At 38.3% G+C, this 16,672-nt stretch overlaps 1 protein-coding gene across 1 annotated transcript in view; it reads right to left on the minus strand.

Moving 5' to 3' along the window:
• The window catches only part of KCNIP4 (potassium voltage-gated channel interacting protein 4), a 1,220,174-nt gene that overhangs the window by 871,128 nt on the left and 332,374 nt on the right, over positions 1–16,672 (minus strand). The gene's annotated exons all lie outside the window — the stretch shown is intronic.

Raw genomic sequence — 16,672 nt, forward strand, 5'->3', positions numbered from 1 at the left:
GGGAACCTACCATGTGCTGACTTCTCTGTTCAGCCTCAATCCTATCCTAGGTGGTAGATAAGTGAGAATCCCCAGGGGCATGTGAGAAATGAAACAGAGCGGCTTCAGGGGCCACTTGAAATCTCCTGCTTTCCAGAGCAACTTGTGTTGAAGCGCAGAGAAGGTGTTGAGGATTGTTACTTCAATAAATCCCCAAATTTGTATTAGTAAGCAGTTAGTTTGTCCTTAGTACAACCAACACCTTGTATCATGGCCCAACTCTCCTAATTGTTCAGCTTTCATTCTCTGTTTCTTGTTTAACACAATGGTCTGTATCGCATAGAATTCCAAATAGATATTAAGGCTACTTTTGTCATAAGGCAAATTGGCTTATAATTATACCAATTCAATTAATATTTATATTTTGCCATTTATAATAAAAATTTTCAACTATTTGGATGAATTCTAATGGACAAATATTTCAGTAAACCATAATTGGACTTCAAAAGCAATTTTTATTAAAGCTGCTTGTAACATATGAATACACACATTTATATATATGTTACAAGAAGTCTATTGACTCTGTAAACGGTAACAACTGTTAAAACTGCATTTTTATTTCTGCTGTTGCTTTTAGAAGTTGACCTTCATAACCTGGAATAAAGATACTGTCTTTCTTAACTTGGAATGTTGCTAAAGTCATAGTCAAATCAAATTGTGTGTGCATTGTTTTGAAATCCCCCCTCCCTATCTCCATCTACCTTCCCAGGAGGAAAAAATAAAAACAAAAAAGAACAAAAACAAAGCTTGCCTCCACCTGGCTTTGAGCCAGGGAATAAGAAGAAAGAAGCTTTTGTTATTGATGCTATTTATAACCCTGAATTACTCTTGTTAGAATGATGGGGCCAAAGCAGGGGAAGATCTTTTGTTTGCTTAGTATAAACCGCATGTTCCCCCTCAGTAGAACCTTACTTAAGATCATACTAAACAGCCACTGCAGGTACCAGGTGTGGAGCTAAAAGCTGGGAAAGGACCAAGATATTTGTAAAGAAGAAATGGAGAGGAATTGCATTCCAGGCAGAAGATTTGGAAGTGGAAACCACCCTCCGAGGAGATGGAGAACCAGTGGAGGATGGGTTATCTATCTGAAGCCTGTGGAGACTGAGGAGAAAATAAGTGTTTCAAGGGGTTTTGTCAAGTGAAACATCCTGGGGGTGATGGTGGTGAATGTGAAGCCGTCCCACGTACAATACCTTTGATAAAATATTGTTCATTGGTATGGTTTGGCTGTGTCCCCACTCAAATCTCATCTTGAATTGTAGCTCCCATAATTCCCACATGTTGTGGGAGGGACCTGGTGGGAGATAATTGCATCATGGGAGTGGTTTCCCCCATCCTGTTTCTGTGGTAGTGAATAATTCTCAGAAGATCTGATGGTTTTATAAGGGGAAACCACTTTCACTTGGTCTCTTTTCTTTCGTATCTGCCGCCATGTAAGATGTGCTTTTCACCTTCGGCCATAATCATGAGGCCTTCTCAGCCACGTGGTGCAACTATGAGTCTGTTAAACCTCTTTTTCTTTATAAATCACCCAGTCTCAGGTATGTCTTTATCAGCAATGTGAAAACGGACTAATACACCCATGAATGTCTTCACACAATGTTCTAGATACAAGTGCCTTCCTGTTTCAAAATTAGCATAGGATGAAAGCCAGGCTTGTCTCAGAAAGCTGAGGGGAAGGGCGCATCACCAAATTCTGCCATCAAAGCCACTTTCCTTCAGTTCATTGGCTTTCCCAAGGTATAAAAGAAAAGTGTCTTCTTTGACTGGTCCTTTCATTATCTACACCTCCCTTGGAGCCTAGGTCTACTGTATTCATTCAAAAAGAGTTGGCAGATTGGGGATGACCCAAAATTACAGGATTGAGGACCTTTTCTTAAAATATACTACCATGCTGTTTTTACTGCTTTAACAGCAAAGCATCCAGACAATGCAGGTTTTTAGGATATTGTGTTTTTCCAGAGAAATGAAATGAATAAGTTCCCCAGTGGTAAATATAAAAATAAAAAGAGGACTTGTTTGATTTGTAGGAAAACATGTATCTAGCTATAAAGGAGAGAAAGAAAAATGTAACAGAAGACAAAAGAAAAAAATTCATCTTAAGAGAGTAATGAATAATTATGAACTGTTGATTCAATTGGGAGGGTAAATTATTTTGGTACGTCTGAAAATACAGAAAGCTGTAAAATCACTAGTGAGCATGCCATTGACTATTCTGGATTAAAGCAGCACCTGTTACCATTAAATGAAAGGAGAGAACAAGGAAGAATGTAATATTGTGTTTTATGCATAAACAGTGTTCCAAGTACTTACTACATGCAACAATTTTGTAAGAGTGATTTTATGCCCATTTTAGCACTGGGGATAACTGAGTCTCAAAAGTTAATCAGCTTGCCCAGGGTGTGTAGAGAACATACAATTTAAGTTCACTGAAGAATTATTGAACTCTTAGTTTATGCCAGGCTGTATGCAAGATCAGGGTCAGAAAACTTTGTAAAGCACCAGATAGTATATATTTTAGGCTTTGCAAGTCATGCAGTCTCTGATGCAATACTCAACTCTGCAGCTGTAGTAAAAAACTAGCTGTAGGAGATATGTAAAAAATGAGAGTGGTTATGTGCCAATAAAACTTTATTTACAAAACCAGGCAGGCAACAGACTGGATTTGGCCTGGGGTTTATCAACTCCTATGATTGATGATGAGGGTATGATGGTGAGAAAGTCAACTCATTAATCCCTCACAGAGCCTCTCTAATTCTAAAGACACTATTTCACTGTTTTCTTGCATCTGCTTTATTTAGACAGTGCTTCCCCCCAAAAAGCTCTGAGATTTTTTACCTAAAAATTCTTAACTAAGAAAAGTAAATATTTGCAACATCTACACATCAGCACCCTGGTTCTTTTGCATTCATGCACCAGTGGGGTCTCCCAAGTCATCCAATGTATGAATTTTCAGTTTATCTCCATGTCTTTCCACAGTTTCCAATTCCAAATGCAAATATCCTTCTAGTTGATTTCCCATTAAACAGAGCCACATTATGACTCCTGGAAGACACATCAGGTTAGGAATATATTATTAGACTTGTCTTCAGGGAACAGACATCTCAGAACATATGAAGTTGTTGATATGTTCATATGTACCTATAAACACTGGGGGCAGGCCCAAAGGAAGTTGTAGGGAGTACTAAATATATGACTTGATGACAATAGAGGCACAGCCCCATTCTCAGGGATTTTGATTTAGTAGACCTGGGTCGGATTCAGTAATAAATATCATTTTCAACAAAAATCCTTTATGAAGTTGATGCATTTGATTAACTGTATCATCGCTGCAGTCCTACAGCTGGATTATTGTTTCGCTGTCAACATTCTTGAGATCTTGATTTGAGCATCCTTGCAACACTATTCCTCCTCTGTTCACTTAGCTCCTGTGTGGAGACGGGGACCCTTCAGGAAATGTTCTCCTACCTCCTATGTTCTGCTTTGAATCCTCCTCCCATTTCACATATTAAAACAAAGAATACATTTTGAACATTAACACATTTCTGAAAATTATTTTTCAGTCTGTATAACCTTTTGATGCCAATTACTTCCCTGTCTTAGAAAGGGAATCAATAACCAAGAGTCTTTTTAAAATTAAGTTTCTATTATAATAATTATGATTTATTATTTTTATGCTACGATAATTTCAGAATTTCCTTAAATAAATTAATTTCCAGTTTCACAACTTTCCCCCCAAAATGCAAATGGTAACAAAAATAAGAACGAAAAAAATGATAACAACTACCAGGTATTACGTACTTAATAGGTGCCACAGACTGTGTTAAGTACCATAAATGTATTGACTTTTATATATGCAAACATAAAATTACAAAATTAGGGGTAAGCTTGAGAGCAAAATACTACCACAGTAAGTAATCCAAGTGGCAACGCTGTCCCTTTGCTGCTTCTACTACAAAGTGAATTCTAGGGGTTGGCTTTTACTAGTTCAGATCTGTATTTTAGGTGTGAGCTCAATAATTGTTCTGAGCAGACTCGCTCTGGCCAAGCTGACTGCTGTATTCTGTATTAACTTACTTTGTTTACCTACCAAAGGTGAATCACTCTAGATGCCAGCAGAATTGAGTTTAAGAAGACAGGGTTTGGAGATAACCTATAAACATTGGGGGCAGGCCCAAAGGAAGTTGTAGGGAGTACTAAATATATGACTTGATGACAATAGAGGCACAGCCCCATTCTCAGGGATTTTGATTCAATAGACCTGGGTCGGATTCAGTAATAAATATCATTTTCAACAAAAATCCTTAGTGATTCTGTTGCAGGTGGTCTTCAGATCACATCTTAAGAAATATTGATGTAAATAAAACTGTTTCAAACTGCCTCTTTCTTCATTCCCTTACTCCCTCTGCTAACCAAGTCCTCCCACTCGGTCCACTGAAAGGGCCAGGCTTGGTGATGCTGAGGTATGGCTTCCTCCCTAAAGCAGGTAAACAATACAAAAGCTTTTACACTGAGCCAAAATGTTCACTTAATATCAACTTGTAACAGTCTCTTGTATTTTGTACCTAGATGATCCTTGATCCAAAACAATTTAAATTTAGAACAAAGCTGCCCATACTTTCTTAATTACTGACATTATTAAGATTTTAAATCTGTATAGAACTAAAGTTTTAATTTTTTAATTGATGCATAATAGATGTACATATTTTGGGGGTACATGTGATCATTTGATACATTCATATAATGTATAAATTGGTGTAATTGGGTTATTCATCACCTTAAATATCTTTTTTATTTGAGAAATATTCAAATTATTCTCTTCTAGCTATTTTGAAATGTACAATAGATTAGCATAAACTATAGTCATCCTACTGATCAGTTGAATACCAGTTATCATTTCTCCTATATAACTGTGTATACTTGTATCCACTAATCAACTTCTCTTAAAGCTCTTCTTATTTTCCAGCCATGCCTAGAATCTTGACCTAGTACTGGTGAACACTCATGCTCTGCCTGTGTTTATAACACTTTTGATTTCTCCATGGTTGTGAGCTATTCCTCTGACTTGACACTTGGATAGACATCCTCCAATACCCATACTGCATTTCATTTCCATCATGAATACTTGTGTATGAATATGAGTTCCTTACTACATCTATAAAATTGGATTTCTAGCCTAGACTCATCTCTCCTTGCTCAGCTACTGGCTAATAGACATCTCCCCTTGCAAATCCCATAAAGATCCCAAATCCAATATCACAAACACAAACCTGATCCCCTTTTGGCATTTAAAAAAATTTTACTAATGGGTGCCATCACTAATCCAGTCACTAACGTTAAACAAACAACAACAACAAAAACTGGATGTCATCCTAGATCCCTTTATGCTTACCACACATCCCTTCATTTAATCCCCCAACTGTTCTCACAGGCACCAGCGTCCTAGGGTTCTATCTGGGCTTCCTAGCTCTAATCTCCCTCCTCTCAATTCCTTCTTCACATTGCTGCAGTCCAAACTGTCATAAAACCAAACCTGATTATGCCATTGCTTTTCTTTTCTCCTTAAAACACTTCAATGTTTTCACATTGCCAAAATAATCAATTTCAACAACTATGCAATTAAAAAATGCATTTATAACCTGGAGACTGCCAATTTATCCCAGCTAATCTCCATCTCCATCTCATTCCATGTATACAATCAAAATTATATATATATCCAGCTATAATAAGTACTTACAGTGTCCCAAATGTGCTGTTCTGCTTCTGGCCTTGACCACTCCAACTTAAGTCACCATCATGTTTTTTCTGCACCTCTGTAAGAGACTCACCTTTCCCCTTTCTCATCCCCTAAACATGTCCTCCACCCAACCCCCTAAGTTAATTTTGCTAAAATAATAAGACCATGTCAGTCCTCTGTTTGGCTCTCCAGTGGCTTCCTGCTGCACTGGATAGATGTTCACATTCCATCCATTGGTCTATAAGGTCTTCTATGATCTGATTCCTGCCTACCCTCTGTCCCTCCTCTCCTTCCATCCTCCCACTCTTTCAAATCACTCCAACCAAACTGACCTTCCTGATCTTCACATGAGCAAAGCTCATTTCTGCTTTAGGAACTTTGCTCTCAGAACCTTTCTGTACCTTTTCCTCCATGCTTATGCATGGCTGGTTCTTACTCCTTATTCACGACTCAATTGTCACCTCCTCGGAGAAGCTCTCCTTGACCACACTATCAAACGCTGAGTGTCCTCCCCATATTTCTTTGTTACTTTACTGTGCATTATTTTCTTCATGCCATCTCTCACTTAGCAAAATCACCTGAATTAATTAGTTTACTAATATAGTCATGCCCCTCCCCCACTCAATTGTAAGCACACCATTTCCTGGCACAGAACACTAGTTCAATAAGCATTTGTTGAATGTCTCAATGGCTTTGCTTATGTTGTTCCTTCTGCTTCAAATAAGCTTCTTCAACCTTGGGCACTGACTACCTGCTAGGCTCTAGAATATTCTTCAACACTTAGTTCAAATAACTCTTCTGCTGAGAAGTCCTCCTTCACCCCAAACAGCATTGATCACATCTAGGTTTGCCTTACTCCATGTCTCATTACAGCATCAAATTGCTTCATAATTATTTGCTTGCATGCCCTTCTCCCAAATTAGACCTCCTTGGAGTAAAGGCTGAATCTTATTCAACTCAGGATCCTCTGCATATAACTTGGTTCTCCAGGGGCAGTAGATACTCAATAAATGTATCCTGAAAGAACAAATAAATCTGCTGCTGCCCATACCAGAGTATAGATAAGATGTGAGAACAGTGATGATCAGAGTGATGTAGCCTTAAGACTAATAAATAAGCTTAACTCAAGTCTCTCATTGTACGTGTGTGTGTTGACTTTTCACATGTATAGAAAGATACACACACGTAAAGTATGAACAATCCTCAAGTACAATGATTCAAATAAATTACATATAATTAATCCTTATATTGCTCAGAATATATTTTAAATATATTTGGTAGTTTACTGCTGATGCAACAATTGTAGCTGCAACTGTAGCTGTGGGTACTCATCTTTTTTATTTACGTATGCCTGTAACTGTACTTACCTAAACTGATAGGTTCAGAATAAAGAAGGAGGAGTACAAAGCAATTCAAATATAATGCTTAGTTCAAGGGAGGTACTTTAAGTCTCTTCTTAATTAAAGAAATAAAGATTCTGGGAAACTAATCATTGAATTTGAATTTTGCCATTTAAAATTTTATGAAACACTAATGAATAAGATATAATGCCCATGTTTATATACATTCCTATAAATCTTAAGTATTTGCTTGCATCTACATATCTATTCAGTTTTGATTATCTATGCCTTTTTCGCAGTTTTATCCAATGTATTTCTTTTGGGGGGAAAAAACAACTTTTAACAATACTTATAAGACTCATGATTATTTCTCTCCTCTGCTGATTTTGCCAAAGAGCTTTAAAACATGTTTTATCATTCCTTCATTACATGGATGAATAAGCCTATTTGAGCATTTATTTACTAACTTTGCAGTTGCTCTAGTTTTCTAAATTTTGTGTTTTGAATCCTCTGCTGTGTCTGTAAAATGACCTTGAAGTGAAGTTGTATCTGCAAGTCACATAAAGCCATAAGAGATCATAGAGATCGTTAAAATTTATTCAGACTTTTTGAGTATTTGCAAGACTGTGTGGGAAAGAAAAAGAGGAGGAAGAGGAGAAAGAAGAAAGGAAAGAAGGGAGGAAAGCAAGGAAATAGAGAAAGGATGTAAGACTTTAAATGCAAAGAAAAAAGTGCAAAATCCAGTCAAATGTTTTAGCTGGTTGAGAAATGAAAGCAGACAAGATATTACATTTCATAAACTAACAGGCCAATTACTTTTGAAAATTTTGAAGCCCACAATATCTGCAGCTCCAGGTACCTTACCGGCCAAGCTAAAATCACTGGGTCCAACTTCTGTTATTTGGAAAGGCAATTGCCTGAGTGGCCATGAATCTTCCAATCTTAAGAAAATTAAAAGTAAGTAGCAATGATAAAAATAACCCCAGTTAAATTAATGCTAATGACCTGCCTGACTAGCGATGTGTCTTTCAATCCCAGATGAAAAATCACAAACAAAAAGATTCAACAAAATCAAAACTATAATATTTGAAATTATAGAACTGGATTCTCATGTCTAAGGATTTGTACATTTAGGCAATTTTTGCTTCTGGGATGCTTAAACAAATTTAATCTAGTAGAGTAATAGTCTTGTATTGTAGTTTAAAATATATTTTAATCAAAATATAATATAATCAAGTAACTGATAGACTTGTGATTTTAAGTTGAAATTTTAGTAGACTTCTGCTCAGTAATGGGAATCTAAGATTTTTTTTCATTCATCGATTATAAATTTTAGGTTTTACTTTTATAAAAATTATTTAGTGAATAAAAAAGTTTGATTAAGTTAGAGAATTACCTCAAAATGAAGTAAAATATATTAATTTTTGAATAATATACCTTCTATTACTACACATAATTAGTGCTAATGAAATGGTAGTATCTACTGTTGCAATGCAGATGTGGAGTCCTTTGCTTAAAGACCAATAAATTATTTAGAAACCTAAGAGAACCAGATGAATGCCTACTTTTTGCTGTATGTAAATCATCCTATGTGGTAGTTGCTCTTGCTATCCACTTATAGATAAAGAAACTCCAGAAAAAGGGGTAAAGGAATTTAAGTACCCTGACCGTGTTTGCTCAGCTAATAATTTTAGGAACCAGAATTTTTACTTAGGGTTGTGTGATTTCAGTATAAAAGACATATTAAACATTGTAATACAGTAATATAAAGTAACACCACCTCTATCTTGTTTAGCATAATATCTTTTGCTCCTCAAATGGCAGGTATAAATGGGACCTTGGCAAATTGCAGGATTATTTGCTATTGGAAATTTTTAAGAGTGAAAAATAACCTTCATTAATCTTTTATTTCCATACAGAGTTTCATAGATTGGCTATATTTAAGATAAGGCCAACTTTTACATGGATGACCTCTGAAAAATATAAATTGGATGCTATTTGTCTGAAGAAGTTAGGATGAGATTTGATATCCTTTTTTTGGGTACACTAAATTTAGACAAATTCAAGCAATTCTTTTGAAAGTCACTGTGGGACAAAGATATTGGAAGACGAACTAGAAAAGTAAAGTAGCTGAGTGGAACATCTTTCTCACTTTGACCAATTATTTCAAAAGCCTCCAAGAGGTCAGATTACTTCGCTTTAGGTTTCCAAATGTATTAGGATATTTTCAGTGTAAAGGGACAGTTAGTCTAGTGAAAGTGTTGTTCCTTTGGCGTTTCTGAACTTTAAAGGACGCTGGGGTGTTTCTGGGAGTAGAACGGCACGCCTTCTTTGGTGGGATTCTTGCTGGGCTGGTCACTAAAATACAAGTGTAGTCCACATTGAAATGAGTAAAACTATTGACCTATGGCTCAGAAGCTAGGAGACCAAGGATGACATAAACATGAACACTAGCCATTCCAAGGGACAATGCCATCCGGTATGCTGTAGACGCTGTCAGAAATAGCAGACTCCTGAGATCCTCATTTTCACTCTTGGCAGATTGGAAAAGGCTAACAAACACTATGGCTCAAAGGTACATAAACTTTCCTTGGAGGCTATAGGCTCCTCCTCAAAGTCAATGAGGCAAGGCAAGTACATTTTTAAAGTGAGTCCTTATTGAAGATCATTGGATGCTTCATTCTTGTGCCTTGCTCTGTCATAAAGCTTCTAGGGTGAGACCAATATGCCCAATCTCAAAACATTCTATTTTTAATATTTCTTTATACAACCTTTTTTTTTTTTTTTGAGACGGAGTCTTGCTCTGTCACCCAGGCTGGAATGAAGTGGTGTGATCTCGGCTCACTGCAACCTTTGCCTCCCAGGTTCAAGCGATTCTCCTGCCTCAGCCTTCAGAGTAGCTGGTACTACAAGTGCCTGCCACCACATCCGGCTAATTTTTGTATTTTTAATAGAGATGGGGTTTCACCATGTTGGCCAGGCTGGTCTCGAACTCCTAACCTCAGGTGGTCACCCGCCTCGGCCTCCCAAAGTGCTGGGATTACAGGCATGAGCCACCATGCCTGGCCTACAATGGTTATTTTATTGGCTAAAACTAAATTGGTTTTCACATGTAAACAAAGATAGTTAACCATTCCCTGACCACCATCTAAAAAATGGGGTGGGAGGAGGAGTTAGTCACTCTGAGTTCGATGGAAGTTGAGGGAGTCTTCTCCCCGACAGAAAAAAAAACCATCCTCTGTTGTCTTAGAAATGGTGGCTGATAGGTTTCCTTCCTTCTGTTGTTTTCTCTTGGGACAGGAAAAAATATGTAGAAAGAATGAGAAATGCCTTAAGCCTTAAATTCAGTACTCTGAACAATCTTACTGGGGAGTTGAACCCACGCCTAGATAGCCAGAGAGAGAATTACATTATTTGGAGGGCAGCTTGGAGTGGTGGCCATCCAGATATGGAAACTCAGAGAAAGGATATTTCTGGCAATGGCAGCTTCATAATTTCTAAATAGTCATAATTTGACCAGAGAGTGAAGGTGGTGGTGGCGATAGGAAAATAACATTGAGACTCGATATGTGTGGCAAACAGGATCCTTTTAACATATCATTGAGGATGGATGGAGAGGAAGACAGTTATCTTTCTGAGAATCCGAACAGTAGTCAGCAGAGTCATTAGTTTTCTATTGCTGCTGTACCAAATTACCACAAACTTGGTGGCTTCCAAAATTGCAAATGTATTACCTTCTAGCTCTAGAGGTCAGAAGTCTGATGTGGGTCTCACTGGACTGAAATCAAGGTGTCAGCAGGGCTGTGTTGCTTTCCCAATGCTCTAGGGAAGAGTTAGTTTCTGTGGGTTTTTTTTTTTTTTTTTTTTTTGAGACAGAGTCTTGCTCTGTTGCTCAGGCTGGAATGCAATGGCACAATCTCGGCTCAACTTCAACCTCTGCCTCCTGGGTTCAATCGATTCTCCTGCCTCAGCCTCCTGAGTAGCTGGGATAACAGGTGTGCATCACTAAATCCGGCTAATTTTTGTATTTTTAGTAGAGATGGGGTTTCACCATGTTGGCCAGGCTGGTCACAAACTCCTGACCTGTTTTTGAGCATTCTCTGGCTTGTGCATGCCTTCCATGTCGAAAGCCATCAATGGTGAATTGAGTTCTTACATCATATTACTCCAATCTTCCCTCTGACTCACTCCTCCGCTCCTTAGGACCCTTGTGATTTCGTGGGTTCCCCACATATAACCCAGGAAAATCTGCCTATCTCAATGTCAAAAATTAACAACCATATTTTTCTTTGCCATGTAGCAAAATATATTAGTAGGGTCCATGAATTAAGATGTGGCCACCTTGGGGTGCTTTCATTCTGTCTATCACAACAGCTGTGAGAAACATGGTGTTTGGAACCATATTGTCTAGATTCAATCCCAATGCCACCACATACTAACTATGCAACTGTGGGCTAATGATACAGTCTCTCCATGCCTCAGTTTCCTCAATTGTAAACCACAGTGAATAATGCCTATCTCAGAAGGTTCTTCTAAGGAATAATGTGTTAATTTATGAAATGTGCTTAGAACTGCACAAGTACTCAATTAAAATGAACAATTCCGATGTCCATCTACTTTACCAAGATAGAAGATAAAATTATTAAATATATGATGAATGCCTACAAGCTTCAGACTTAGGAAAATTTGACTGCAGTTATCAAGAATAGATACTTACAAATGCTTCCTAACATGTCTACACTCCAAATTCCCAAAGTGAATGAATAGTTCAGGAGATCCCAGGATCAAATCAGGTGGACACTATTCGAAAGCACCTGCTTTGATCCCAGGATCTCCCCAGCCATTCATTCACTCCGGGAATCCTTGCATGGGGATAGCTTCTCACATATAAGCATAATGTTTATCTGCAGCTCTGCCAGTTTTCTTAGTCCTGCCCCTTTGAAGTCTAGCATTAAGTAGGCCTAAGATGCCATTCAAGCCACTGTCTACGGTACTGCTGGTCTCTCCAACTTGCATCTGCCTCCTTTTCTTACAGGTCACAGAAAAACCTATGCTTATCCTAGATTTTTTGGAACATAGTCACATAGCACAGCTGGTGGACTCCCTAGGAACACAGCGATTTCCATTGTTCCACAATCATCTTCTTCACAAGATAAACAGGCTCCTGAGAACTGGGGAGCTGAGATGCTGCAGGTGACGTATGTATACAGATATTCAAGGTTCTTGGGATATCTTCCAGGTTCTAATTCAGGCCTGGATGCTAAGGCTTGCCCTGCTCTGCAAGACTTTTACTCATGGTGCTTTTCTCTTAAAAGCTTTATTGTTTTGTTTTTTTTCATGATGGTCCTTATTACAGACATTTCCCTTTCTACTCTATATTCCCTTTCTATTCCCTCTGTATTCTTCCATTACTGATTACCACAACCTTAGAAGCTTAAAGAAACACAAATTTATTGTCTCACACTTTCTATAGGTCAGAAGTCCAGTGATCACTGCCACGTCTCTGTTTATGATCTCACAAACCTGATATACATGTATCTGCAGGGCTGCCTTACTTTCTGAAAGCTCTAGAGGAATGTCTTTGTTCTCGCTCATTCAGGCTGCTGGCTGAGCTTAGTTCCTTGTGCTGTGCAATTGAGATCCACATGTCTTTGATGTCAGCTAAGGACCATTCTCAGATTCTAGAAATTACCTGCATTCCTTGGCTTGTGTCTCCCTCCGTTTTCAAAGGCATCAATGGTGGCTGAGTCCTTCTCACATCACACTTTTCTGACTCTTCTGTGTTTCTCTTCTGCTTTTAAGAATTCATGTGATTACATTGGGGCCACCAGGATAATCCCCCATATTGAGGTCCATAGCCTTCATCACATCTGCCAGGTCTTTTTTTGCCATGTAATATACAATACTCACAGAATCTAGAGATTAAGGTGTAGGCATCATTGCAGAACATTAGTCAGTCAAGCACTGCCTCTTGTACTCCAGCCATCAGGGTCATTAGGTCTACATATATCTGAACTTTTTGCTTCTAATTTTCTCCCACAGACTCCCCAGCTCTCAAAGAAAATCAAGGCATATGGCTGGGCATCTCTTTTAGCATCCTTGAACAGTCTGTAATGGCCCAAAGGTACTCCAAGAATGCAGCAATTGAAAACAAGTCACCCAGAGCACACAGACTGGAGGTAGGTGATGCTTCCTCACAGCCAAAATGTAGCCTCATCACTGACCAGCCAAAGGTGGTCCATTTCATCCATATTAAGAGATACTGAAAATACTAGAAGAACTGATGAGAGATAAACTGACTTTCCTGGGAGAATTTAGTAAAAGACCTCCAAGAGATTATGTTCAATTTGAACTTTGAAGTATGCAGGGAGTTTAATAGGAGGCACAGGAATGGATAGGAGAAATCATTTCAAGTAAATAGAAAAGCAAGTATATGCTTGTGAATAATGAGAAAAATACATTTTGAATAAAAGTATGGGTGTGTTTCTGTGTATGTATTGTATGGATGTGTGTTTGAATAAGGCATACTGATATTATGTATTGGTCAACCACAATATAGGAAAATAAATTGAAGGGCATCTCTTTAAATCTTACAGGTAGTCCATGCTTTGCACAGTACCAGCATTATGTTAAACGAATTCATTCATACTGACCAATTCTTCACTTTGCATGAGTTATAGTTAATATGGTTCTGTGCAAAACAAGGACAGCCTGTATGTCTATTTTTAATCAAAGATCTGAATTGCTGACTACAGGGCATACTCATTAATTCAGACGCCTCTGAAGATAGAAAAATTTGCTAGGACTAGATTTGAAGGGGAATCTTTAAAAATTAGAGCAACAAGTAATCACAGTGAAGATGATATTTCTTTTTTTTTTTTTTTTTTTTTTTTTTTGAGACTGAGTCTGGCTCTGTTGCCCAGGCTGGAGTGCAGTGGCCGGATCTCAGCTCACTGCAAGCTCCGCCTCCCGAGTTTACGCCATTCTCCTGCCTCAGCCTCTGGAGTAGCTGGGACTACAGGCGCCCGCCACCTCGCCCGGCTAGTTTTTTGTATTTTTTAGTAGAGACGGGGTTTCACCGTGTTAGCCAGGATGGTCTCGATCTCCTGACCTTGTGATCCGCCCGTCTCGGCCTCCCAAAGTGCTGGGATTACAGGCTTGAGCCACCGCGCCCGGCGAAGATGATATTTCTTAAGAAGATATCCTCATGGAAAATAGAGAAAAGAGATGAAGGTTTCTTCCTTAAATTAGGGACACAGACTAGTGAGGTAAAAGAACAGCAGAAAAATAATCTGTGAGTTCTACTTGATTACAAACTGATGGGAGAACACGAACATGCAGTGAGCACCCTACTATGTGCTAATACTGTGTTAATCTAGGTATTCTTGTGGTTATCACATATAATACTCACAAATCTTTGTAAGATAGATTTTATTAGGTGAATGTCTTCATGCTGCTGAAGATTGAATACTATCTGAATTGAAATATTATCTCATTTCTACTATTCCTCATGCCACACCAGGAATATTCTTGTCATACCTACTCTGATATTCTGGAATCAGGCAGAAACTGTTATATTTAGGAGATACTTCTCCTGCTATCTTAGGGATACTTCTCCTGCTGTCTTTAGATTATACAACCATTTTGACTATGAACTACTTTTCAGTGGCAGGTTATAACAGGTCACACCCTTAGGGCAATTTATAAGCTTGCTATGGCTACTATAACAAAACACTACAGACTGAGTGAATAAATCAGCAGAAATTTATTTTCACATAGTTCTGGAGGCTAGAAGTCCAAGATCAAGGTGTCAGTGGGATAGGTTACTTCTGCAGACTATGAGGAAGGATCTATTCCAGACTTTTCTCCTTGGCTTGAAGATGGTCAGTCTTCTCCCTTTGTCTTCACATTGTTTTCCTTATTTACATGTCTGTATCCAAATTTTATCTTCTTATGAGGAGAGCAGTGATACTGGCTGAGGGTCCACACTAATGACTTCAATTCAATTTAACTCTGTAAGTCCCATTATACAAATATGGTTGCATTTGAGGTACTGGAACATATAATAATCTTTCTTTTTATGGGGGAGGATGACACAATTCAGCCCATAACACAGAGGAAAAACACAATCAAAATTCACATTAGGGATTTTAGCTCTAAGAAATTAAATACATATATCAGAATACATAAAAACACCAGTAAGAATATGAAGTCATTTGTGTAAATGAGTATATTCATACATTTTCATACCGCTACAAAGAAAAACCCAAGACTGGATAATTTATAAAAGGAAGAGGTTTAATTGACTCACAGTTCTGCATTGCTGGTGAGGCCTCAGGAAACTTACAAACATGGTGAAAGGGAAAGAGGTACATCTTTTTTTTTTTTTTTTTTTTAATTATACTTTAAGCTCTGGAGTACATGTGCAGAACGTGCAGGTTTGTTACATAGGTATACATGTGCCATGGGGATTTACTGCACCCATCAACTCATCATCTGCATTAGATATTTCTCCTAATGCTATCCCTCCCCTAGTCCCCCACCCCCGATAGGCCCCAGTGTGTGATGTTCTCCTCCCTGTGTCCAGGTGTTCTCATTGTTCAGCTCCCACTTATGAGTGAGAACATGTGGTGTTCGGTTTTCTGTTCTTGTGTTAGTTTGCTGAGAATGATGGTTTCCAGCTTCTTCCATGTCCCTACAAAGGACATGAACTCATCCTTTTTTATGGCTGCAGAGTATTCCATGGTGTATATGTGACACATTTTCTTTATCCAGTCTATCATTGATGGGCATTTGGGTGGGTTCCAAGACCCTGCTATTGTGAACAGTGCCACAATAAACATGTGTGTACATGTGTTTTTATATTGGATGACAGCAGGTGAGACAGAGAAGAAGAGAAGTGAAGGGAGAAGAGCCCCTTATAAAACCATCAGATCTTATGAGAACTCACTCACTTTCTCAAGAACAGCATGGGGGGAAGCCACCTCCATGATCCAATCACCTACCACCAAGTCTCTCCCTAGATACATGGGGATTATGGAGATTACAATTTAAGACGAGATTTGGGTGGGGACACAGCCAAATCGTATCAGTGAGTAATTAAGGAATTATCAGTGTCACGTCTTGGTTTGTTAACATTGATGAAGACAAATATATAGCCCCCAATATCAACTCTATCTCTTCACCTGGTTTAAGGGTTTTTTTTGTTTGCTTGTTTGTTTTTTCCCTTTCATCATGGCGAGAGGTGCTTTCACTCTTCATTCTGTAATCCCATGAACAGCTATACAGACGTACCATACAGTTTTTGGAGGGGTGGGGGATAACATTCTTCAATGTCACTAGGCTTTTGTTGGACCAACTCAAGCCTGGAGGTATAGTTAGAGAGACAGAAGGGTACAAGATCAACCATGGAAGAATCCAATGCCTCCAAGCATTACATGTTAAGATAAAGATTAGGATCACTGCATTCTCAGTCAGATGAACTTAGAGAAACTGCATGTTTTCCCTTTTCTCAATGGTTTAACTTTTTCTTAGTTATGAGACAGACTTTAGAACA

This window comes from Macaca mulatta, chromosome 5 (assembly GCF_049350105.2).
Source record: "Macaca mulatta isolate MMU2019108-1 chromosome 5, T2T-MMU8v2.0, whole genome shotgun sequence".
Lineage (NCBI taxonomy): Eukaryota > Metazoa > Chordata > Mammalia > Primates > Cercopithecidae > Macaca > Macaca mulatta.